The sequence below is a fragment of the Rhinolophus ferrumequinum genome, chromosome 10 (genome assembly GCF_004115265.2).
Source record: "Rhinolophus ferrumequinum isolate MPI-CBG mRhiFer1 chromosome 10, mRhiFer1_v1.p, whole genome shotgun sequence".
Lineage (NCBI taxonomy): Eukaryota > Metazoa > Chordata > Mammalia > Chiroptera > Rhinolophidae > Rhinolophus > Rhinolophus ferrumequinum.
The window spans coordinates 59,896,530-59,922,108 of NC_046293.1; the positions used below are offsets into that span (position 1 = coordinate 59,896,530).

The 25,579-nt window shown below is 37.0% G+C and overlaps 1 protein-coding gene and 1 non-coding gene across 2 annotated transcripts in view; one reads left to right on the forward strand and one right to left on the reverse strand.

Moving 5' to 3' along the window:
* Nucleotides 1-25,579, reverse strand: part of TAFA2 (TAFA chemokine like family member 2) — a 398,436-nt gene that overhangs the window by 310,654 nt on the left and 62,203 nt on the right. The gene's annotated exons all lie outside the window — the stretch shown is intronic.
* LOC117029524 (U6 spliceosomal RNA) lies at nt 12,942-13,048 on the forward strand. The gene has a single exon (XR_004424261.1). It is a non-coding gene; the product is annotated as a U6 spliceosomal RNA (small nuclear RNA).

Consider the following 25,579-nt stretch of genomic DNA (forward strand, 5'->3'; position numbering starts at 1 on the left):
CATTTATTTTCTACCTCTTGTCCATAATCATTTAATCATTCCCTTTTCTTTCATGTTGAACAAATTTTTTTTCCTAAAAAATAAGAAACCCCAATTACAACCTTCATTTTCCAGAGCAAATATTTCTAATTAGATCAAGATGAGTGAGCAAAAGTTCTCTTCTTTGGTTGTTCAGTCCTTTCCAGAAATCTGCCACTTTTGTTGAAACATTTCATAAATCCTCCAGAAGATAGCCAGTAGGGCCTAAATTAGATTTCTAATTAAGACTAGATAATGCTGGCAAAGCTGGATTCTTCACTACATATGTACAGATATCTGTGCCTATTCTCCATTGTTTTTGTCACTTTCAGGAAATTCGAACAAAAGATTTGAATATTCACACACATCACAGAGCAAAATTAAGCAAACAGGCATTGTAAAGTGCTTACTATGTGCCAAGTATTTTGCTAGGTGCAGATATATCCTTTCCTTATCTCAGGTTGCCAACACAAAGACTTGGCTTTAAGTCCCACAGCAAGTTCCACGTTTCTCATCCAAGTTTTCTGCGACTGTTCCAGTCCACAGTGATTTTGTTTTTCTAAGCAACTACAGCATTTATGTCTCTATTTCTCATTTTTATTCAAGGCAGTGAATGTCCACTTGACATTAAATAACATCATTACAGAGGTTGGCATATGCCTCGCATACAGTAGATGTATATTAAATATTTGCCTCCCTCTTTAACATAATGTGTCAACTTACATAAACACACAGAAATTCGTTATGTAATGTCTCTCCAGATACAGTCCTTACATTTTTATGCCATGTACATTACAACCTTCTATCACTAAAGGGTAGAGAAGAGGAGGCCCATTAAAGTACCCGTGAAGAACTGATAGATCAGTTGGTAGTCGGACCCAGAAATTCAGATCTCATAAAGCTATTTGCCACCATTTCTCATTACTCGTATCTCCAGTGCAATCATTTGAAGGCTCCAAATTAAAAGCCACACCTAGGTGATTCCAGTCCCTACATATTCATTTAATGATTTGTCAAATTGAAGGCAAAGGGCAAGCTCAATCACAATACATTTCCATAACTGTCTCAGACCAGCTCTAGGAAAGAGACTTTGAAGCGTCATTTTAAGAGTTGCTATTAGGTGCTTTAATGAGTTTCCAATGAAGTGTAAAGCAATATAATGACTGTCAACAGAGTATCAAGTTGAGTGACATATTATTTTCAGCTGATTATTATCTGGTGTGATATTGAGCAACAATACTGAATCCTTTGAACACTTAAAATTATTTTTAAGAATATAAATAATACCCACTGCTACATCTATCCACCCATCGGCATCTATTCCCACATACTTTACCTTCTTTCTTGATAACATGGAACCATCTGTGCTTGTAGCTAAGATCTACCCTTCATTTGTGCACTAGATGCCATCCCCTCACACCTCTTCAGGCACACTGATCCAGCTCTTCTTTCCTCACTCTTTCTTATATGAGCAGATTGTCCCTCTATTAGATCACTCTAATAGACACACAAACATTCTGTGATTTCTCCCATTTTATTAAAACAAAACAAAACAAAACAAAACAAAACAAAACACTTTCTTGACCTCATTCCCCTGTAAGTTCATCTCCTAATTCCTAATCACCTAATTTCTCTCCAACCCTTTACAGCAAACTTCCTTAAAGGAGATGTTTAAACTCCGATCTCCAATATCTAGCTTTCCATTCTCTCCAATCAGGCTTTCATTCCCTCCAAAACCACTCCTATCAAGGTCACAAATGACCCTTCAACTTTATAAATTCCATGGTCAGTTTTCAGTCTTCATATTATTTGACACAGTCAGCCCAGTTACCATGAAATATCATTCTGACTTCCCCAACACGACATTCACCTGGTTTTCCTTCCACTCATTCTCAGCCTTCTTCACTGATTTCTGCTCAACCAACTTCTAATAACCCAATGTCTAGAACAGGGCCTAGAACATGGCAGATGTCCAATATAGATCCTTTGAATTAATGAATGAATAAATGAATCAATCAATCTCATTAACAATGTATTGAAAATCTACTAAACTAGGTTAGGAGATGATTCCAAGGTTAAGGGTATGGTTTTGTTGTTGTTGTTTTAAATATTTGCCTGTTTGCAAGAGTATTCTATCAAGGGAGTAAAGGCATAATGTTTAAATTTCTTTAAAGAGTTTCAGAGACATGGACCTTGCAAAACATCTCCCTCCAAGTCCCTCCAAATTTATAAAACCATTATAATAAAATGAATGATTACCATTTATTATTGGCCAGATATTAGTTTACACTCAGCTTTACACATCAATAGAGATTTTCTTTACAATATAATAACTTTATGGTCCATTTATATCCTCTTTATAATCAATAGATCCAGTATACTTACGGATATTTGATAGGACTTAGTACACAGCTTTATTATTTTAGACTATTATAAAAGGCTTGGTTGTTACACTTTTGCATTTATAATGCATTATTGCTACAGCTCTGATTTATTTGATTTTCTGTCATTGGTTAGAAGTAAAATCTCCAACAATATTGTTCCTTTGGGATGATATTATTTGCTTTATAGAACCATTTTTAGGAATGTGTTGTGATATAAATCAATGACTGAATGCATTTATATGTTTTTAACATAAGCTACTCTTGTGTGCGTGCTGTGGGTTTATCAAAGTAGTATTGATGATAGAAATGAAGATTTCAAATATGTATAATTAGAATGATAAATGTTTAATGGTAAGATCCAACGATAACAAAAATAGATTGCATATTGACATTGCTAGAGATTTTTTTAAAAAACTAATAGAATTCACACATTCAAATGAATTTTGGCTTGAAGTTGGTATGTATCTTAAAAGCAAAGAATCAACAAGACCCTCTGGGGAATCTAAATTTTAGTTAAAAAGATAATAACTACTAGAACTTATAAATCCAAATAGGTGTTGTTCTCCTCAGAGGGATAATCTTGCAAGGCTGCACCATATTCCTATGATAGTGCCATATGCTCAGAACTTTTGTGGAACTCCACCTTCAAAAGTCACCAAAATCCACATCACACACTTCTGATTGTCCTCAGAGGACTACATGTTCATACTTTGAGCGTGGATTTCTTTTACAGAACCAAAATGATTTGGTGTCAAGTCCAATAAATCAGGTGAATGATAAACTTGAGTAATACTATCTTGAATCTAAAACAAGATTTAACTACAAAATAAAAAGACAGATGTACTTGTAAAGTTTGTAAATTTGCTCTGAAGGCAAGTCCGAAAGAGGATATTTTAACATGTCCTCAGCAATTGTAGCATGGGTCATATGTGTGCAACCTCCAGGGGTGAATGCTTTGAGAAGTATCAGTCACTTTGATTATACATTCAGGAACTTTGCGTTTTTAAAATTCCTTCCTGTGGATATTTGTAAATCCAGGTACCTAGGAGCCAACCTTCCCCATCCTTCTCAGGGTTGGTCTCCCAACTTTAAAACCATGTTTATCACTGACTCAAGTGGTTCTTGGTTTTATTAATAAAGAATTTTAGGAATAAATTAATTTACCTTTCAAAATTTCAAATGGACACATTAACACAGGGAAAAACAGAACAAATACAAACTTAAATTTTACCCCTGAATTATCTAATATATTTACTTGTTTATTTATTTTGGCTAACATTGAATGTCACACTCTTCCAGATACTGTTCTAAACACATGGAACATATTAATTCATTTCATCATTATAGGAGACTTATAAAATATATTCTATTACTAGATTCATTTTTAAAATGAACTAAACTCAGAGAGATTAAGAAACCACCAAAAATCATATACATCAAAGAGGCAGAGCCAGGATAGAAATACAGGCAATTGAATCCACAGTCTGCTCTCCAAACTATAGTACTTATTGCTTAGAAAACTGTCCAAATTATGACAAATTGAAATATGCATGTTTCAATGGTAATATAATTTGCAGGAATGAGGAGAGATAACAGCAAAACATCAGTGATTGACAAATTCTCCTTAACTGCATAGCTTTCCAAGTGCTAAGGATGTTTCTAATGGTATTATGGGAGTAGGAAATGCAAGGTCTTTAAGTGTCAGATACTGTGCTTGGCGCTTACGCTGTACCTGAGAGAAAGGATATAATTCCCACCCTGCTGGAGTTAACATCTTGAGGGATAGACAGTCAAGAAACAAGTAAACAAATGTGTATTATTTGAATTTATGAGGGAAATGAACATGACACTGTGGTAGAGAATAAAGGGGATGGTTAGGAAAGATCTAGGAAACCATGGTCAGCCCAATACACTAAAACCATATAAGGCCAGATGGCACAGCAGTGAATACAATGTACAAGTGCCACAGCAAGAAATTATTAATCCAGTGTCCACATTTGAGTGGCATGGCTCAAATTAATTTCTTTGAATAAGGCAAACCCCCATGAGTTGATAGGCGCAACTCTCACACTCATCTAAAAAGGGTTAAAAGGCAAAAAATACCTCTTACCTAAAGGGTCCTTATTCTATTAAACCTTAGGTGAGTTTCTGAAAAACACAGGAGGTTCCAAACAGTGCTCAAGGATTTTCTGGTCAACATGGTAGAGTAGGTAAGCACTGTGCCTACATGCCTCCTCTCATGACCAGGTCAAAATTACAACTAAACTACAAACAACTATCAAGAATCACCTGAAGTCTAGCTGAACCAAAGCCCTACAACCAAGCATATAGAAGAAGCCACCTTGAGAATGGTAGGAGGGTCAGAGATGCAGAACGGGCTAGTCTCACACCCGCGTGTGACCATTAAAACTCGGTAGGGATAGCTCAGCTGCAGAAGTACCCCTGGATGACTAAGGGGTCCTAGTCCCACACCAGGTCCCCAGCCCAGGGTTCCAGTGCCAGAGAGAGAAGTCCCTATAACTTCTGGCTGTGAAAATCAGTGCAGATTGGAGGTGAGTGAGACAAAGGAAGGCAGCAGTCCCAGGCGCTCCTCTTAAAGGACTAACTCACTGATGGAATCACTTGCTCTGAGCTCCAGGGCTGGGGCAGTAGATCAAAAAGCACTAGAGACAGACAGGAAAGAACTGAGTTGACTGGCTTCAAGGCAAGGGCTGGAGGGGCAGCTTTCTCTCAGATGGAGAAGCTGGCAGAAATCAGTTTCTTTGTTGAGCCCTACCCACTTCCGGCAAGCAGACGCAGGCAGCTGCCATATCTGAGTCTCTATTAACCTTGTTAACACCATTCATTTTCCCCACCCTGATCATTCCCAGAAATCCTGCCCCACCTAATTTTGGGACGAACCCAAGCGAGTGGTTATTCCAAATAAACAGCCTGTCTTTGTTCATACTGTGGGCTTTCCTAAAATATCTCAAAGGTTCACAAAATGCAAACAAGCAGCATCTGGCTTTGGCATGTCCCACACCTCTTACTAAGCAACCCTAAGCCCAGCACTAGTGATAGGTGGTCTCTTACACAGCTGGGCCTCTCAAGGCACCTTCAAGCCCAGCATAGGTGGCAGCCATCCGTGGATTGCTTTGTGGCTCATGCCAGGTGGTCCCAGGAAGGGCACAGGCTGCATCTAAACTTGGCCTGCAGTGGAGACCCTCCCAGGAGGTCCTGGGATCCAACACACCTAGAGGCCAGCTTCCAGAGCATCATCCAGCCACCTGCAAGGACAACACATTCAAAGGGCACACTGCGTAGGCACCAGAGTCTAGCTAAAGCGAATCCTGTTCTGTAAGGTCAGACCCTTCACTACAGCTCCTCCACTGTAGTCATGACTGGTCCTCACAAACAATCAACCCAAGAGTGAAACTCTCACATTGATATGGAAACAGAAGCCAAGGCTCAACTACAGCAGGAGGGCACACACAGCCCACACGAGCACTCCTGGAGCACCCAGCTCTGGTGACAAGGAAGACTGCAACATTGGGCCCCACATACTACATAAGGCCACTCTACTAAGACTGGGAGACATAGCAGCCCTACTTAATACATAGAAACAAGCAGAGGAAGGCAGCCAAAATGGGGAAACAAAGAAACATGTCCCAAATAAAAGAGCAGAACAAAGCTACAGAAAAACAAAATGGAGATAAACACTCTACCAGATGAAGAATTCAAAACACTGGTTATGAGGATGTTCAATAATCTCAGGGAGAACTTTAACAAAGATATAGGGAGTGTTAAAAACAGACATAGAAAACATAAAAAAGAACCAGTCAGAAATAAAGAGTAAAATAACTGTAATAAAGAATACATTACAGAGAATCAACAGTAGCTTAGATGATGCAGAGGATCAAATCAGCAACTTAGAAGTAAAGGTAGCAGAAAACATCCAACGAAACAGCAAAAAGAAAAAAGAATCCAAAAAAATGAGGATAGTTTGAGGGACCTCTGGGACAACATCAAGCCTACCAACATTCACATCATAGGGTTACCAGAAGGAGATTAAAAAGAGCAAAGAATTAAGAACCCATCTGAAGAAACAATGATGGAAAATTTCCCTAACCTGCTGAAAGACATACAAGCACAGGAAGCACACAGACTCCCAAACAAGATGAACCCCAAAAGGCCCACACCAAGATACATCATAATTAAAATGCCAAAGGTTAAAGACAAAGAAAGATTCTTAAAAGCAGCAAGAGAAACGCAGTTAGTTACCTACAAGGGAGCTCCCATAAGACAGTCAGCTGATTTCTCAACAGAAACTTTACAGGCCAGAAGGGATTGGCAGGAAATACTCCAAGTGATGAAAATCAAGGACATACAGCCAACATTACTCTACCCAGCAAAGCTATCATTTAGAATTGAAGGGCAGATAAAGAGCTTCCCAGACAAGAAAAAGCTAAAGGAGTTCATCATCGCCAACCCAATATTACCAGGAATCTTAGAGGGACTTCTTTAAGATGAGAGTGAGGTTAGGGATGGGTAAAAAGGGGAAGGGATTAAGAAGTACAAATTGGTTGCTACAGAGTAGTTATGGGGATATAGGGTACGGCACAAGGAATCTAGTTAATAATATTTTAATAACTATGTATGGTGTCAGATGGGTACTAGATTTATCACGGTGATAGATGGGAGAGGGGTTGTGGGGCAGGGTGAAAGGGTGAAGGGATTAAGAAGTACAAATGGGCAGTTACAAACATAGTCATAGGTAAGTAAAGCATAGGGAATATAGTCAATAGTATGGTAATAACTATGTATAGCGCCAGGTGGGTATTAGACTAGTCAGGGGGATCACTCCTTAAATTATATAAATGTCTAACCACTGTGCTGTACACCTAAAATTAATATAAAATAATACTGAACATCAACTGCCATTGAAAAATGAAAATGGGGCAGGTGGTGAAGGAGAATAGGAGGTTCAAATTTCCAGGTATAAAACAAATAAGTCTTGGGGATGTAACATACAGCATAGGGGATATAGTCAATAATATTGTGAGAGAATGGTACAGTGTAGGATGGTTTCTTGACTTATGGTGATCACTTCTTTAGGTATATAAATGTTGAATAACTATGGTTTATACGTGAAACTAATAATATTGTATGATAGCTATATTTTAATAAAAATCTTTTTTAAAAAAACCACACAGGAGTTTCCAGTAATTTGCATCCATCCTCCCTGTTATATCATTAAACTCGTGTATCCTTGCATTGCTTATTTTCCAATTCACATTAATACAAAAAAAAAATTTTTTTGCTCAAAGATGAAGTCATTTCTTGCAGGTCCTCAAGTATGAACCAAGTCTTTGTAAGCTGGCCTACCTCAGAGAACCTCACTGAGGATATAATATTTAAACCGAAATCTAAAAGAAAAGAAGGAGCCAGTTATACGAAGCTCCAAGAAAAGAGCATTACAGATCCGGTTCAAAGAGTGAACTTCTACAAAGACTGATATTAGGAAGATGGCTCTCAATATTGCTGTATCTTCCTTAATACCTTTTTACATTACTATTTCTCACTACCATGAAGCCAGCATCTCATGGTAAGATGTGAAAGCTGTTATGAAGAAAAGCATAGGGGTGGGGCAGCCGGAGCTCAGTTGGTTACAGCAGGAGCTCTTAACAACAAAGTTGCTGGTTCAATTCCTGCATCTCCCACAACGAGACTGAAAGCAGAAACTAGATTTGGAGCTGAGCTGCGCCCTCCACAACTAGATTGAAGGACAACGACTTGACTTGGAGCTGATGGGTCCTGGAAAAACACACTGTTCCCCAACATTCCCCAATAAAAAATTTTTAAAAAAAGAAAGAAAGAAAAGAAAGCCACAGGGGTGACTTTTGGTTCTCTTCTTTAGAGAACTTATCTGCTGGTGGGCTGTTAATATCTTTTTGCACAGCCCAACTCCCCAGATGAATCCGGAGACTCCTATCTTGATGTTAAAGATATTGTATAGATTGAGACGTGCTCTTTCAAAAGTCAAGCATCCACACATCACTAATAATAAAAATACTAAAATCACATAAGTACAATAGAGAAAACATAAAGGTGAGGGTGCTCTTCTCTAAGTATATCTGAACCAAAAAGAAACCATTTTTAAATAAATAGGATGAGACAGTAAGAATGTAGCACGTCACAATGTGATCCTATTCACAGATAAGGAAACGCAAAATACTAACTGAAAAAGCAGGGGAATAAAGTTTATTTAAAAAGATTTACTAAATTGGGTAATAATGATTTATTATTATAAATAATAATTTATAATCCAGAATTACAAATCCCAATTATACTGGGTGTCCCCTTTTGTAAGTATTCCCAGAAGAAAGTAAATGATCAAATTTTGCCTTTGAATTATTTTTCATGAAAATACCTCTAAAGTATACAAGGCAACTTCCTGTATTTCAATAATGATAAATCAATGTTACAGATGATGTCAGATCGGCCAGAGGAGCTCATGTTGAACCATAGGCACAAATGGCTTAGCTTGTCACTTAAAGACAGTGTGCAAACTGTTCCCCAGGCTGCTAAACTATACTGATTGCCAGGCCTCCCAAATGTCACACTGATTTGCACAGGGGCTGTTGAGCAGGAGGCACATGTGCCTGTGCATGTCCTCATGGGGCACATGCCTAAAATCACACAGCCCTGTGCCCCAGACAGAAATGATGTTCCACGGGCTTTGTGCATGTAGCTCTCTCTTTGACTCCACCATCAGACTGTCTACTGTTGTTTACCACCCTCTTGCTATTTCTAAGCTTTGTAGTCAGCTGTTGCAAGCTGTTTCTAATCTCCCCTATTCCCTTTCCAGTTCTTCACTAATTATTCAAAAAAAAGCATCTACTGAGTAAGAATTATATCCCAAGCACAGTCAGGCACCAAATGAACAAAACAGACATAATACCTCATCGCACAGCATTTAAAATGCAAAAGGGAGAGAGACTTTAGATAAACAAACAAATATATCCTTGCAACTTGCAGTAACACAATACTATTGGGAGAAGAACAAAAAGGAGTTTATTTAGACTTAGGTTCCTGGAAGTCTTTCTCAGGAAGTAATAATTAAACCAAGGCCTAAAGGATAAGTAGGAGAGAGCTAAGAAAACAGTACAAAGAAGATATTCATGGAATAAGGTGCAATATGGTTTAAGTCCTAAGAACAACGAGAGCTTGGCACCTGTAAGGAATGGCAAGAAGGCCGGTCAGTGGCAACAGTGAAACTGGCATATGATGATAGGGTGGGGACAGGAGTAGGAGCCAGATCATGGCTTTTGGGTCAAAGTAAATATTTTGATCCCAAGGATTGGCCAATGAACAGTACTGACATGATCTGCTTGATTATATTTTAAATGACTTCTCTTAGTTCTGGAAAGAACTAAGAAGAAGGCAAGAGTAGAAGCAAGGAAGCCAAGTACAGGAGTATGCAGTAGTCCAAGTGGACTCCATTTCTTTTCAGTAAGTGTCTTCTGTCTCTTCCAGTCGCTTCTATCCCACTCCTATATTTCATGGAAAAGCTTGACTTATTAGAGACTCTAGGATTCCTCTTTTCTTCTATCTGGCAAATCAAATAATCAGTGTGAGGAAAGTTTTGGTTCTTCTCACCTGTGTTCACTATTCTTGGAAGCTGCTCTGTCATAATTTGAGGATGTTTTAAGCTTGTGAAGTTAATCCCCAGATAACAAAGTCTTTATATCCCCTTATATTACAAGGAAATCTTCCTTTGAATGCTATTGGACACACACACACAAACACACACACACACTTTTTTTAAACAGAAAAAATTTACGATATTGGAAATGGAAACACATTTGCCAAAATTTTATTTCTAAGATGAATTGCAGTACCTTAATAATTTTTCACAGGGGTCTTTAACTTGAATTCCATAAACCTCTAAGGAGAGACTATGAACTAGCTCTTTGAAAGAGTATGCAAGTACTTAGATCCATTTGTGCTTAGAGATTTTCCTGCAGGATCTGTAATACTCATCAGGTTTTCAGTAGGGTTCAAGAGTGAATGACTGAGGTTAACCTGTCTATACCTAGTAATCCTTCCCATCATCCCCACGAGCACATGACGAAGGCCTGGTCAACCAGAGTCTTCCCTGGCACTGACAAATGAACATGAAGAGAAAGAAGTTGTCCTACAGGGAGCTTAGGCTGCAAAGGCTATGTCCTGCCTTATGGAAAAATCCTTCTAAATAGAACAAATGTACAAAGAAATAGAAACATGAGAAGAAAAACAAACAGAGAGATTTCTGCTATAATTGAAACCCTGGTTCCATCCATTAGGGCCCCAGTTCTTCCTTCTCTTCCTCCAATTCTAAGATCTAACCCTGTATCCTTCCAAGCTACTTGAGTTGATCAATTCTTTTTGTTAAACTAGTTTGAGTTGGATCTCTCCATCACTTGCAACAGAATTAATCTTGGATGATAAAATAACCCCAAAAAGCTGAAGAAACTGTCTCTTTAATGTAGTGATCTGATATCAGACTTAAAGATATTAAAATTGTAAATAAACCAAAATAGAAATTCATATTTGACCAGTTAACATTGAGAAATATTACTATGACTTAGAGACCTACAAACATTTCACTCGATTTAATTCTAGTGGCAGAAATTAAAGCCTAATTAGACACCTGTGGGAATGATTATTAAATTATATTTACACATTGAAAGTTTGCTTAATAAATCTAATAAACCATAAGATCACTTGAGGTTACAAAGCAGATGGTGTATTTTAGATAAACTTAAAGGAATTAGGCAGCTCTCATAAAATTCTTTAATCCTTTACATGTCATACAAGACTCTAAAAATTCCATGATAGAAAAGGATCTGTAGGTCTTTTCAATTTGATTCTAGTGGTAATGATAACACAAAGAGCAAAAACTGCTAAATCACAAAATATAGAAACACTCTGCCTAATCAATAGTGTAAGTCTCTAGAACATCCTCCAAATCAATAAGATATATAATAATGACAAGAAGCACCTAACAGTAAATGAAAAAAAAAAAAAAGTGAATTGTAACACAGCCCAGAGCCATTATCCGAACTATATTAAAAGTGCATTTAACACAAAAATGCGATCAGTCTTAACTTCAATAGCACTGGTAATAAATAAAATTTATCTTTCCTCCTTCATACTAGAGAGTCATAACATTCCAGAAACCTCACAAAACTACCAAACAAATAGTTTTGAGACTCTTAGACCACCCTAGCACTTCACTACAGACTCATACCTGCAGGCTGTTAGCAGTGTCTAGATCATTCGAAGTTCATAATTACTGAGTTCAATGGTCAGTTATTGTCAGACATGTGCATTATAAATTTAAAATCCAGTCAGAAAAATAGCAATGTAGTGAAATCTCATTGAGAATGGGGTGCTTCAGATAAAGAAATATCACCAAGCAGGTAAGGAAACAAATAATGTATCAAGAGGCAGAGATGTGCCAGGCCTTTGCTGGCTGCACATAACACACAGATAGTGCCAAAAAAAATGTATACACATTTTAAGAAAGGATAACTGTATTAACATTTTAATACTCGATATGTACCGATAACAAAAGATGAATACAAGTTACATTTGACTTCACAAGAGGTGCTCAAAGTGGTTACTACCCTGTTTCCCCTAAAATAAGACTTAGCCGAATAATCAGCTCCAATGCATATTTTGGAGCAAAAATAAATATAAGACCCAGTATATTATACTATATTAGACCCGGTCTTCTATTATAGTAAAATAAGACCAATTCTTACATAAATTTTTGCTCCAAAAGACATGTTAGGGCTGATTGTCTGGCTAGGTCTTATTTTCGGGGAAACATGGTATCAGCTTCCAGACACTTCTGATTACGGCAAATTACTGCTTGAGTAATGTTGACCAAAGTGTCCACTTCTATACATCTTTTTGTCACTCCCGGTATATGATGTCATCCCAGCCTCACAGCAACCCGCATGGTGGGAAGTATCACTTCAGCTTTATAGGTAAGAAAGAGAAGAAAAACAAGCTCACACTATTAAGTAACGGGCCCACGCCCCCTAAGCATAGACGTGAATTTGGAATGTAAACCCAGTCTAACTCCAAATCCTCTTTTCACCATACCATGCTGCCTCCTCTTAACTACCAATTTTTTTTCATTTGGACCATACTTTAGTTAATAAATGGTCATAAAATGAGAATGAATTTTAGATGTGAATTTCCTTTTAAAATACAAAATACTGAGCACATTTCTTTAAGATCTAAGGGGTAACCAGTGATACAAAGATTTTTTTTTTTCACTTTTCTTTTTTACCCCTCCAGATCAAGCTTTTGATTGTTCCATGTGCTGTTATTGTGTAGTGTATGTACCGTAAACCCTGCCTCTTCATAATGGTAGCCTCTCCACCCAGATATGCATGCATACACACACACACACACACACACACACACAGACACCTTCAGGTTTGCTCTTCCAGTCTGCTATGAGGAAACAACATGACCATGTTGTTAACGAACTATAGGGTTATAGTGCTCGCTTTGGCAGAACATATATTAAAACTGGAACAATACAGAGAAGATTAGCATGTCCCCTGTCCAAGGATGACGTGCAAATTCATGAAGTGTTCCATATTTTTTTATTTTAATATATTGTAGGAAAACATTGTAGGAAAACATTAAAGAGATTATTAAAAAAGAAGAAGTACAGTTTTATTGAGAGTCATTGACATTCTGGAAGAACCCAGAAAGTCAATTCTGTGTCTTCATAGTAAGTTCTTTGAAAGCACTATTTCATAGGCCTCCTCAGTTTATTTCCTTATTTCTAATGAAAGTTGTATTCTAGAGGATTGACATCTCAGAAAGTAGGATTGGAGATAGAAAATCACCTCCAAATACATAAAATGTGGCTGTCATTATACATTTATACAGTTTGGTCTGGGATTTCTAGCAAACAAGCTGACTTCTAAACATAGACTCTAGCATTAATTTATGAAATGGGTTCTATTTTTAATCCCTTACTCACTTGTTAGCATCACTTTAAAATATTACTTGTTATAGCCCATGTCACCCTCTTATCGTATTCAGCCTTCTTAAAAAAGAAGAGTGAGAACCTGCCTGTAACAGGGAAGGTGATCATCCTGAGTGTCAAACACTGTGCTAAGCACTCTATGTGCAGGGACTCATTAACTCTCAGAACCAGCAGGCCTCACAGACATGGCGGCACTCATCACGCTCTTCAAAATTCAGCGTGCCAGTCACATACACTCCCATATGAATGCTGCTCCTTGGGGATGAAACATGCACAACTCATGCACTGGCCTCAACGTAGGTGCTATTTTGATCCCCATTATCACCAAAACTGAGAAAAACGAGGCTTAGAAAGCTATGTATATGGTAGAGATACATCAGAAAAAGAGGTCTTAATCACCATGATAAGCTACATCCTATAGTTTCTTATGGAATACTTTTTACTTGTGAAAATGTAAGCTATACCTGTTATGGGCTGAATGTTTATGCTCCCCCCCCACCAATTCTTCTGTTGAAATTTTAACCATGAAGGGATGGTATTAGAAGGGGGGAGGGTTCTTTAAGAAGTAACTGGGTCGTGAAGGTGGAGCCCTCATGAATGGGATCAGTGCCCTCAAAGGAAGAAACACAACAGTCTGCACTCTCTCTCTGCTCTCTGCCATATGAGGACACTATGAGAAGACTAAACCAAAAGGTTTAGTCCTTACCAAGAACCAGACCATGCTGGCAACCTGATATCAGATTTTCTTCTCCAGAACTGTAAGGGAAAAAAATGTCTGTTGTTGAAGCCACCCAGTCTATGGTACTCTGTTTGGAAGCCCAAACTGACTAAGACAACACCTATACACGCAGAATCTCAGATACACATGCTCAAACACTCACAATGCAAAAATGGCCTAAGTGAGTAACAGATTATCCAGTAACAACTAAGAAACCGTCTGTTTCTCAAGAGCGCTTCAGAATTAACCAAGACACAGAAAAGTCCTGAAGACTCTTAGAGATCCCTCCAACATCCTTCAAACATAAAGGCAGCTTAAGGAGCCAGCACTCCACAGTCCAGATTTCCTGACTAATAACCCACGCTCCCCTGAGACCCTCAAGAGCCAATATATACTTGACTCGTGGACTTGACTCATACGGCACCGTGGCTGACACCAAATTATCAGACCACCTCCTAAATAAGTCTAAAGGTGCCAAAAATTCACAGAATGATCCATAATCATGCTTATCATGAATTTGTACTTACATTGAAGGTATTTTACATTTACCTTGAGATGTCCACTCATCATACAATAATTGATTACCACATTTCCTTAGACTGAGAGTTAGTTCTGCTATAAACCCAGACATGGCTCTTTTCCTGAAAAGCAAAACACTGTAGAATGCAAGTGGGTTCCAAGGTAGATCTGCAGCTGCCCTTCTAGAAGAGCACTCCATCAGAGGGCATGTACCATCACCACCCTACATAGAAAGTTTTACTTCAACACAGTAAGGATGGATCACTTCTGGAGTTTGTTTGAGAACCCATTCATTTTTCTCATTTTTCACTAATATTTATTGAGTACGTATTCTAGGTCTAATTCTAGGTTTAGTGTTAGACAACGGCACATTGAAATGAATAAGGAATAGTCTCTGTCCTCAAGGAACTTACAATCAAGGGAAAGAGGAAAATATGAAAAATTCTAAAACACATAGCAATGGTAACAAAACATGAACAAAGTGCTTAGAGAGTAATCAGCTGTGCCTGTGGGTGGGGCAGGAGGTTAGGAAAAGATTCACAGGATAAAAAGCAACATTACTAATGGGTTTTGCAGGACAAGTAGGAGTTTACCTGGATGAGGTAAAGCTGGTGGGAGCAAGCTTCTTCTTGCTGCATAATTAACCTCAAGAGTGTAAGAGGAAAATTTCCTTCCTGCTTTCACTATACTACTGCTTTGCCCTCCCTTAATTATATGCTTATTTGACTTTAAAGTAGATAATAAAGGCAAATTCACTAGGTTGTTGTTTGGACTAAAATGGAATGGACTGGATTCAGATAGAAACTACTGCTATATTTAAAATATTTTTCTAAGTCCATTAAAAAAATCAGCCATAATAGCCTGACTTTTCAACAGTTCATGTCGTGAAAACATGAGACAATTTTTTCAAAAAGTATAACTCAAAGGTCACAATTAAATTAAACATCATCATGTATTAACATCAAGTTAATACTCCCTGAAAATTACATTACTTTTCCCAGTGTGTATTTAAATTGGCAGCTGGTGACTAATATGTGTTCCACATTGTTACACCACAGCAACACAGAAACCATTACATAGATATAAAATTATTGCTGAGACGGTGATCCCTGAGATTTAGTCCAGTGAACTCCAAGAGCTGAGCTACATATTAAACAATAGTGTCAGAAATATTCTAAATTATCATGGCTTTATAGAATTCCAGAGCTACCACCAAAATCTAAATAATTCTTTCATTATAGGACAATAATAGACGCTGGACCAAACTGCCTCATCAGCTTCAAGTAAGATGATCAAATATATTCTCATAGAGAAAAACTAAGTTAGCAACTCATGATCTGTAGGCAAACCTATAGTTACCATGTTCAATTCTCACAGATTTCATCAAAGGCTCTGGGACTATCCTGAGTACAGTTACTCCATCACTATTTTGTCTTATCAACAGTCCACTCCAGTCCATCCAACAAGGAGAGAAACTACCCAATTCCTACATCAACCAATAATGCATGGTACTAGCCTTGATTTCTTTTTCTACAGCATACTCTTATGCTCATGCAACTCTATCCCTGCCAAAAACAGATGTGTGAACTCAGTTACATGACTTCCACTCATCGGATCAGAGTTCGTATTTAGAAACGTTGAAGAAAGGCATCTGTCAACACTGCCATCTCACACTCATTACATCTGAAATCAGAAGCATCAAACCAGAGAAAACATTGACCAAAATGTTTGCTGTTCATTCAGAGATGCTTCTTATCCAGAACTGCTGGCTTTTACCTTGCTAACAGAAACACCTTCTTGAAATCTGTAATATATGCTGTACATCTAGCTAAACCCTTTCGTTCTGATCTCATCCTAAGGTCAGAGTTACATGCTTACCCCATTAGAACCTAGCCGTAGTGGTCTGCTATTGTCCAGTTCAATATATGAAGGGTATCTTCAAATTAAGGCAGCAACTAGAGTTGTGCAGAATGCTTATTTACAGACTACATGCTTCCTCATAAACACCTGGGAGCTGGCGGGGCAGGGTGGTTTGCACTGATAGGAAACGATACAAAGGACAAATGAGCGATGTCTAATTATTCCAGTGCTGCTCAGACTTGGAGACAAAAGCAAGCAAACTGAGAGTCGGGATGAAACTCCATCCTCCTCTAACCCTATTGTGCTTGTGTACCGCAATACATATTAATGTAACATCAAGCCCTATTTTTAGACCTCTGCAATTCCATGGGCATAAATCATTCCTGTGCTACAAGTCACCTTTGAGTCAGTAATGCCAAGTTTAACATTTTTCAGGATTCTACAAACTATATAATTGAAAACAAGTGATATTTAAAATGAATAGTGATAACTATAATGGAATAAAATTAGCCTGAAATAGATTGTTTGAGAGAATTTATTAAGCAATAATTAAAAGAAAAAGTGACAAACGTGCCACTTAGCTAATGTTATCTGCACAATAGCTTCCATGGCTGAATTTGGAAGGCTGTTCTTTTGCAAAAAAAAATGCTAATGAAACAGTCTTGTTTTACTTTTATATATGACTGTTTAATCCTCATTGCTTTTTAGCCAAGAGGGTCTCTCTGAGAACATCTGATTAAAGAAGGAAAGACACAGCACAACTAAAGGCACAAATTGGTCAGTGTTATTTTATTTTTTTTAGTTAGGAGAGCTCCCCCAAGATTTTTTATTTTCTTCATTTCTTTTTTTAACTTTTTTTAACTTTTTATTAAAAGCACAGCTAACATACAATATTATATTAGTTTCAGATATATACCATAATTACTCAACATTTATACACCTAAAGAAGTGATTGCCATAAGTCCAGCAACCCTCTGACATTGTACCACGCTATCACAGTATTATTGACTATATTCCCCATGTATATTACATCTCCATGACTTATTTGTTTTATACCTAGAAATTTGAACCTCTTATTCCCTTTCACCTTTTCCCCCCTTTTTAAATTTTTCAATTACAGTTGACATTCAGTATTATTTTATATTAATTTCAGGTGTACAGCATAGTGGTTAGATATTTATATAATTTAAGTGATCCCCCAGATAGTCTAGTACCCAGCACTATACAGTTATTACCATATTGTTGGCTATATTCCCTGTACTTTACTTTACATCCCATGACTATTTTGTAACTACCAATTTGTACTTCTTAATCCAGTCACCTTTATTTTTTATAATAGTCCATGACGATTGTTGGGGAAATGTGATTTTTAAAAAAATCTTATCACAATTCAAAAATCCTCTCCCCAAAGGTAATAGAGGAAAAATAAAAAACACTTCTATTTTTAAAGAAGAATTAAACCAGAACGTAATGTACATCACTTGCAACTTGCTAAGAGATTGCAAAGATGGAAGGAAATCTCATCCTTAGATACAAATCATACCATACGTGTTTTCAAGATCAGCAACAACTGGTACTCAAGTAGAAGGACTTCACAGCACCATTTGTCACACATAGTTCACCTTAAGTTTATCTGGTAATTGGCTTTATTCAGAGGAGAAACAACTTCTCATACCTTTATGACAGGAAGAGGTTTTGCAGTTTGGTGCAAGGCTCCCACTAAATTAGTCTCCAGCCCTCCCACAGACACTGGAAGCAGGGCTATCTTCCTAGACGTTTACATTTCAAAGAGATGGCTCACAGGTCCTTGTGGAAAACATTCTTGTGTCATAAAGCTGAGGAAAGGCCTATCCAGTTTTCAGACAGATTTATACACATTTTAAAGAGAAGGGGAAATTACTTACAACTATGAATTTAGCTAAAGTAAATGTTCTAAGAAAAAGTAGGGAGGAGAAGTCTCTTCCCTTATTTTCAACAGGGAGAATAGAGCTTCTTAATTTGTATTGGTACTTACACCATACTTGTGCAGTGTGATTACCATAACGCAAACTTATTTATAGAAGATATGTGGACAACTGCAAGTCCCCAGAACAGAAAATCAAAAAGAGTAAAACAAAAATGGTATCTACAGCATTAAATCAGCACAAATTAATATGTCATGCCAAACCACATGCATTATGGACTGCAATGATTGTTGATAATATATTTCACCAAGGGAAAAGCAAATTCTTAATAAGCTTTTGTTTTCCTGCCCATTTCTGACAGGAATAATGATTTCATTTTAAATTTGTTCAGAAGTAAATTCATAATGATAACCAAAGGGAAACACTTTTGCTCCTCTGTATGAGATTATCTATACATTAGTCATTAAAAATGTATTATATTGAGTACAAAGGGGAGTTTTGCATTCATCTAAATAATGCATGTTACCCTACAAAAGACAAAAAGTATACAGAGATAAGTTAAATGAATCAACTTCCCAAAATTCCCGATCAGTCTTATAGTTAGAACATATTTGGCTGATGACGCATCCAAGACACGTAATTCAAACTATTTCATGAACTTTCTACCTATACACAGTAATTTTCCACTAAGTGCTTTTATAAAGCATCATCTAATGTTAGCATTAAGAGGGATGTGTAATACCAATCAATAGCCAAATAAAACAAAACCACCAGAAGTCAGAAGGGGATAATGCAGAGCGTAATGCTTTCTTGACGAGACCTTTAGAGGGCAACATCAAAAGGAATCATCCAGAGGCTGTTGCCATTAGTAGATCACATGCAACGCTGATGAAGTTGCTAACACCGCTCCTATTTAATGAAAAGTAGGTGCTTCGGTTCCTCTAGGAAAATGCTTTGATAAAAAGGAGTATCATAAAAAAAAGAAGAAAGGTTTAATGAAAACACTAAGTCGAGTCCTAAATTCAGACATCATCCAAAAAGTTTTCTGGTTTTTTGGTGTTTGGGAAGGTGGAGGAAGAGGCAAAAAGGGAAGGGATGGTTCAATGCCGTCAATCTAAAATCTGCCCTGATCTGATGTGTTCAGCAAATTAAAAGAAGGCATAAGAGAATCACTGAAGATGACACTCTGGCCTGTTTGCTGAGAATCTGTAGAGTAACAGTAAACTTTTCTTTAGCATATTCCCCTTTAATTTACATGAAAAGAGAAGCTGTTTCTCCAACCCTCACCCCTCATTTCCTAGTGTGAAGACAGCTGCCTTATTTGCTTTTCAGCAAATTAAAAGTTAAAATAGCTTCCCTGCCAGGAGAAGCAGCAGCAATGGAGGGACTTGTATAATAAAAGAGTTTCATTTGTACTGCAGTACAGTGTTCTATTTTCAAAGGATCACCGCTACCTTTTGACTCCAGTAAAGAATCTCTCAAGAAATGATACCCTTTCTTTATTCACTATCACCCTCTGTGCTGCTCCCCTCATTGACAAAGGTCAAGACAAAAGCCCTAACAAGAAACATTCTGGCTTCTCAGTGCTCCTCCTGCATTGATTTTTGCTTTCATGTCTTTATACTGTTAAGATTCACTAGTAATAAAGCCAATTCATAAAAAAGTTTAAAGCTAAACAAAAATTTAGATCAATCTGCAGTTTGAGCAAAAGTGTAAAACATCTCTGGTATTTTTTCTTTTTCAAAATGTATTATTCAATTACAGTTGACATACAATATTATATTAGTTTCAGTACAACATTGTGATTAGACATTTATATACCTTATGAAGTGATCACTTCGATAAGTCTAGCACACTTCTAGCACCATAATTTTTACTATGTTATTGACTATGTCCCCTATGCTGTACTTTACATACCTCCCTGTGACTATTTTTATAACTGCAACTTGTACTTCTTAATCCCTTCCCCCTTTTTACCTGTGCCCCCCACCCCCCTCCCATCTGGAGACTATCAGTTTGTTCTCTGTATCCATGAGTTTGTTTCTGTTTTGTTTCTTAAAAAAAAAAAAAAAAAAAAAAAAAAGTTGAGAATGGGGACCAATCAGAGTTAATAAAACTACTAAGAAAAAAAGAGACATCATTTCTTCAAAATGGCAAAAGGCAAAGAAGAAAGAATAACCAGAGAGAACCTCATGTGAATGCTACCAGTATCCTAAGTTTGGTCTATACTTTATTTTTCCAAATACACCATATTCTGTCTCAAAAATGAAAATAAACTAGTGAATTCTGAAGAATTTTTAAAACCATGGTTTCTTAATTTCAGTCTAGGGACCTCAGCATTTTCAGAATTCTGACTTAATGCAATTTTAATTTTCTTAAGTAAGGTTTTTATTTGAAGAGGAAACTGAAATAGAAGGCCTGAAAGAAAAGTTATTTCATTAGGATATTAATGGACTTCTTAACTTTTCTGCATTTGTATTTTCTTCAGTGCAAATTTGTAACAACAACCTCCTCTTTCCTCACCTCGCATATAAAAGCTCACCGATTCATTTTGTTAAAATCTCCTGGATGACTGCAAGAAGAATGCTACTAAATAGAATATAAATACTGTGGTATTACATTAATATTATCATTAATATCTGCCAGAGGCCATTCAAATTACCTTCTTTTTCCTATTTTGTTTAAGAAGCCATAAAGAGTATTGCCTAAAGAATTCATTCTTTCATTCACTGTAATTTCATGGCATTTTTTTGCCATACTTTGTGAAAAGCCATATAAATGCTTTTACCTTGTACCAATAATTTCTAATGTGTAACAAAATTGAATTGTTTAGGAAATGCAAAAATCATAATGTCTCAACAGTTGAACATACTCGGTTAAATCAACAAAGAAAAACATTTTATTTCATGGGTCAGGCTTGCTAAAAACTTCCAATCAGTAAAACTTTTAATAATAATGTAAATTATAACCAATGCCAGGCACAGTAAATACATGATCAGATTTGATGTCTACAACAGTAATATGGAGTTGTGCTCCTGTTTGCATTTTACAGAAAGGCAAAGTTCATTGCCCAGGCATACTCAATGGTAGAGCCAGCCTTTGAATGAGAGTTGACCTGAATTCAAAGCCTAAAATTTTAACCACTACTTAATAATACCAAGCATGTTTATATCAATTGTCACTATTGTAATTGTACAGGTTGTTTTCCTTAGTATTATTCATAAATCTAAGAGTCCCCAAAGATTTCTCCAAGTAATTTTTATTACTAATTTTGGTCATGGTCCTGTTACAGGACATATTCTAATTCAAGGGCATTGTTTAATTGAACATGGGCTGATCTAATTATGGATTGGTTGAAATGCAGTGATTTTGGTCATTTAGGCCAAAGCTAATTTCTAAAATTAACACAACTTTCTTTGTACATTTTTTCTCGAAATACTAACCTCCTTTGAGTAATTCTTCTCCTGTTACTTGGCAATTTTCCATTTTTATTTTAATCTCAAGGCTAGAAGAGAAACTAATAAATTCATCATGACTGGAATGTTATCAAACTGAAAACTTACAAGAGTTACCTTCCTATTGCCACGAAGATCGCGTCTGTTTCCCTCCTCAGGCCCCCATTTTCCAAGTTTATATACAAGATCATCTTCATGCTGCTACAAAGGGCCAGTATTTCACACTGTACTGATTTTTTTTCCAATTTATTACAGCATATTACAAGAGCTATGGTAAGATTGTTACAGTCCATGAGTCTCTCCAACCTTGGATCAAGCCATGCTGCAACTCAATCTTTTTCAGTCCTTGTTAGCAGAGACTGTTGTAACTAAACCAAAATATAAGGAATGTACAGTGCCAGGTCCAAACCACAAACTGTAAACTCAGGGGATCAAGAAAGATCACTTTTTGTACATTGATATTTCTATAACTGTGTGATTAAAACGTCATCTCAGTACAAAGATACATCCCTTCATCTACCCTCACCTGCACTCCCCCACAGTCCTGGTTTCCCAAGGTTATGTCCAATTTCTACCCTGTGGAATGATCTTAACAGTACCACAACCCAGGGACTAGGGAGTGAATATGACCCTCAAATGCCATTTATCTCCAATGGTATCTACTCAGACATCCACCTGCCTTCATTGTCCTTGGTCACTGGCCCAAGGAGGTTATTGCCAGGTGTTCATTCACGCTCGTCCACAATAGCCCCATCATTTCTGATGCCTCAACCTCAGTAAAATCATTTGACTCTGCAGTTCTCGGGATCCTTCTGTGGTCTAAGATCCAAAATATAGGAGAAACAAGGGAATAAGAGAAATAGTATTGTGAGAGGAAGGATGCATTAGCTAATCTAGGAAAATAATACCCAATCACATTTTTAATGAAATTAGATATCAGTTCTTTTATCAGTGTCTGTAAAATAAATAAAAATAATTGATCAGACTTTCACAGAATTTGGAGGGTATTCCAATGGCATTTTTCACAGAAATAGAACAATCCTAAAATTTGAATGAAACCATGAAAGACCCTGAATAGACAAAGCAATCTTAACAAGAACAAAGCTGGAGGCATCACACTCCCTGATTTCAAACTATATTACAAAGCTAAAGTAACTAAAACAGTATAACAGTGACATAAAAACAGACACATAGACCAATGGACCATAATAGAGAGCCCAGAAATAAACCTACACATATATATGGTCAACTAATTAATGACAAAGGAACCAAGTACAGAGGGTGACAAAAAAATGTATACACATTTTAAGAAAGGAAAAAACTGTATTAAAATTGTAATATAATGAATGATTCTAGCATTCATTTGATTAATACCATCTTTTGAGCGAACGTCATACTATACATTGCTACCGTAATTCAATTCAATTCAATTTCAAAAAGTAATGCATAGATACCATCTCTTAAAATGTATACATTTTTTTGACACCCCCCAGTACACACACACACACACACACACACACACACACACACACATACACACACACGGGAATATTATTCAGCCATAAAAAAAGAATGAAATCTTGCCATTTGCAACAACATGCCTGAACCGCAAGGGCATTATGCTAAGTGAATAAGTCACACAGAGAAAGACAAATACCATATGACCTTTTTTATTAATAAATAAATAAATTTTAAAAACCAAGTTCACAGATACAGAGAACAAATTGGGAGTTGCCAGAGGCAGGGGTGAGGGTGGAAGAAACGAGTGAGCTGTTTTTGTTTTGTACTTTAGTTTAAATAAATTGAATTTAAAACAAAAAGATGCAAGCATAGGTTTTCTGAGGGGCTTCTGGGAAATTTTTGTTCCTCTGGAAGAAGGAGAAAAAGAGGAAGAGGGGGAGGGGAGAGGGAAAGGGGAGAGGAAGAAGGAGAAGGCGGCAACATAAAAGGAAAAGCGACCTCGCTCCCTGTTTGGGGTACTAGTGTGAGGATATGGGGCTAGTTTTCAAACATAAAGTGACAAGCTCAAGGATCAAAAGTCGACATGATGAAAAAGGCAGAGAAGAGGGGAGGAAAGAGTTAGGTTTCTTCACAGAGATGTCACCAAGACTCTACCAACTCTTGCAAAATAAAGTATTAAATGTTTTGCTGAACTACTTGGGCCATTTTAATCAAGCACTTGCAGCCAAAAGTGAGCCTTACTGACTGCCTTGGCCAGAGATGGGATTTGTATCCACGCTTCTATGGTGCTGAAAACTGGTCTCTTGGTTTGGGGAGGTAGGTGTGGTAGGAGGTGAAGGGAGAAGACAGGCCTCAGTGCCCCTTCGCTAGGGAGCCACTTTGCCAGCCCTAGACTGCTTGCACCTATTAGGTGTGAGAAAATCTTCTATCTTATCTCAGCCACTTGTCTTCATTTCTGCATCATCTATTTCCTGCCTTACAGTGACCTGTGTTGTTAAACAAGTACTGTAAGGTGTTAGATTTTGGAACATGACACAATAATACTAAAGTTAGTCTTCAAGAAAAAATGGAGGATATGCTTGAGACTCTTTGATTTCAAATGTGTGCTGTGTCACTTACTCAAATTTCCCTTTGAAAGACTGAGGAATACCTCAAAAGAGATAGGTAGGTAGCCATCTTCCAGAACAGCTAACACCAACGTGCAAAAGGCCCACAGAACCATAGAGGAGACACATCTCGGGCTTTGTTTTTACTTAGTATTATATTGCTAAGATTCATTCGTATTTGTAAATGTTGTATTTCATCCGACTACTGCATTATATTTTATTGTGAACAGATAATAGTTTATTCATCCACTCTTCTACTAACATGCATTTGGATTTTTCCCAGATAATGCCTTAAATAGCACTGATATGAACATCCTTGTATATGTTTCCTGTTGTACCTGTAAATGAGTTTTATTGGATACCTAGCCGTGGAATTCCTGGGTCACAGGATATATGAATATGCAACTTTTTCCAAAAGGTTCAATGCTTTCTAAAATGATTGCACCAATTTGCACTCGGACCAGCAGTGAACATCTAGTGTACCTATTTCCTCTCCAATAATTGATATTATCAGGTTAGTAATGTTTTGCCAAAAGATGAATAAAATGATACTGTATTATTGTCTTTATTTGCATGTCCATGATCACTAATGAACATGAGATGTAATGAACATCTCTTCACATGTTTGTTGGCCATATGAGTTTCTTTTCTGTGAAATGTCTATTAAGGACTTTTATCCATTTTTCTTACTGATTTGTAGATTTTTTTGTGCTCTTCACACCAATCCTTCGATAGTTGTGTATATTGTGAATATCGTCCTCTAGTTTGTGATAGGACTTTTCATTTTTTTAAGTGCTCCGATGAACTTAAGTTTTGTTTTTTTTAATGTAGTGAAATTTGTCTTTTATAACCCATGCTTTATTCCTTAAGGAATATTTTCCTATGTCTAGATCAAATATACATTCACCTATATTTTCTACTGTTTAATGATTTGCTTTTGACATTTAAATCCTTAATCCATGTGTAGTTGATTTTTTATATAGTGTGAGGGAAGGATCTAATTTCATATTTTTCTTTATAGTTAATGAGCTACGAGTATTTACACATCAGGAATTGATCTTCAGTTACAGGAAATCGCTATTACATGATATCCCAAAATTCTGATATTATTTACTT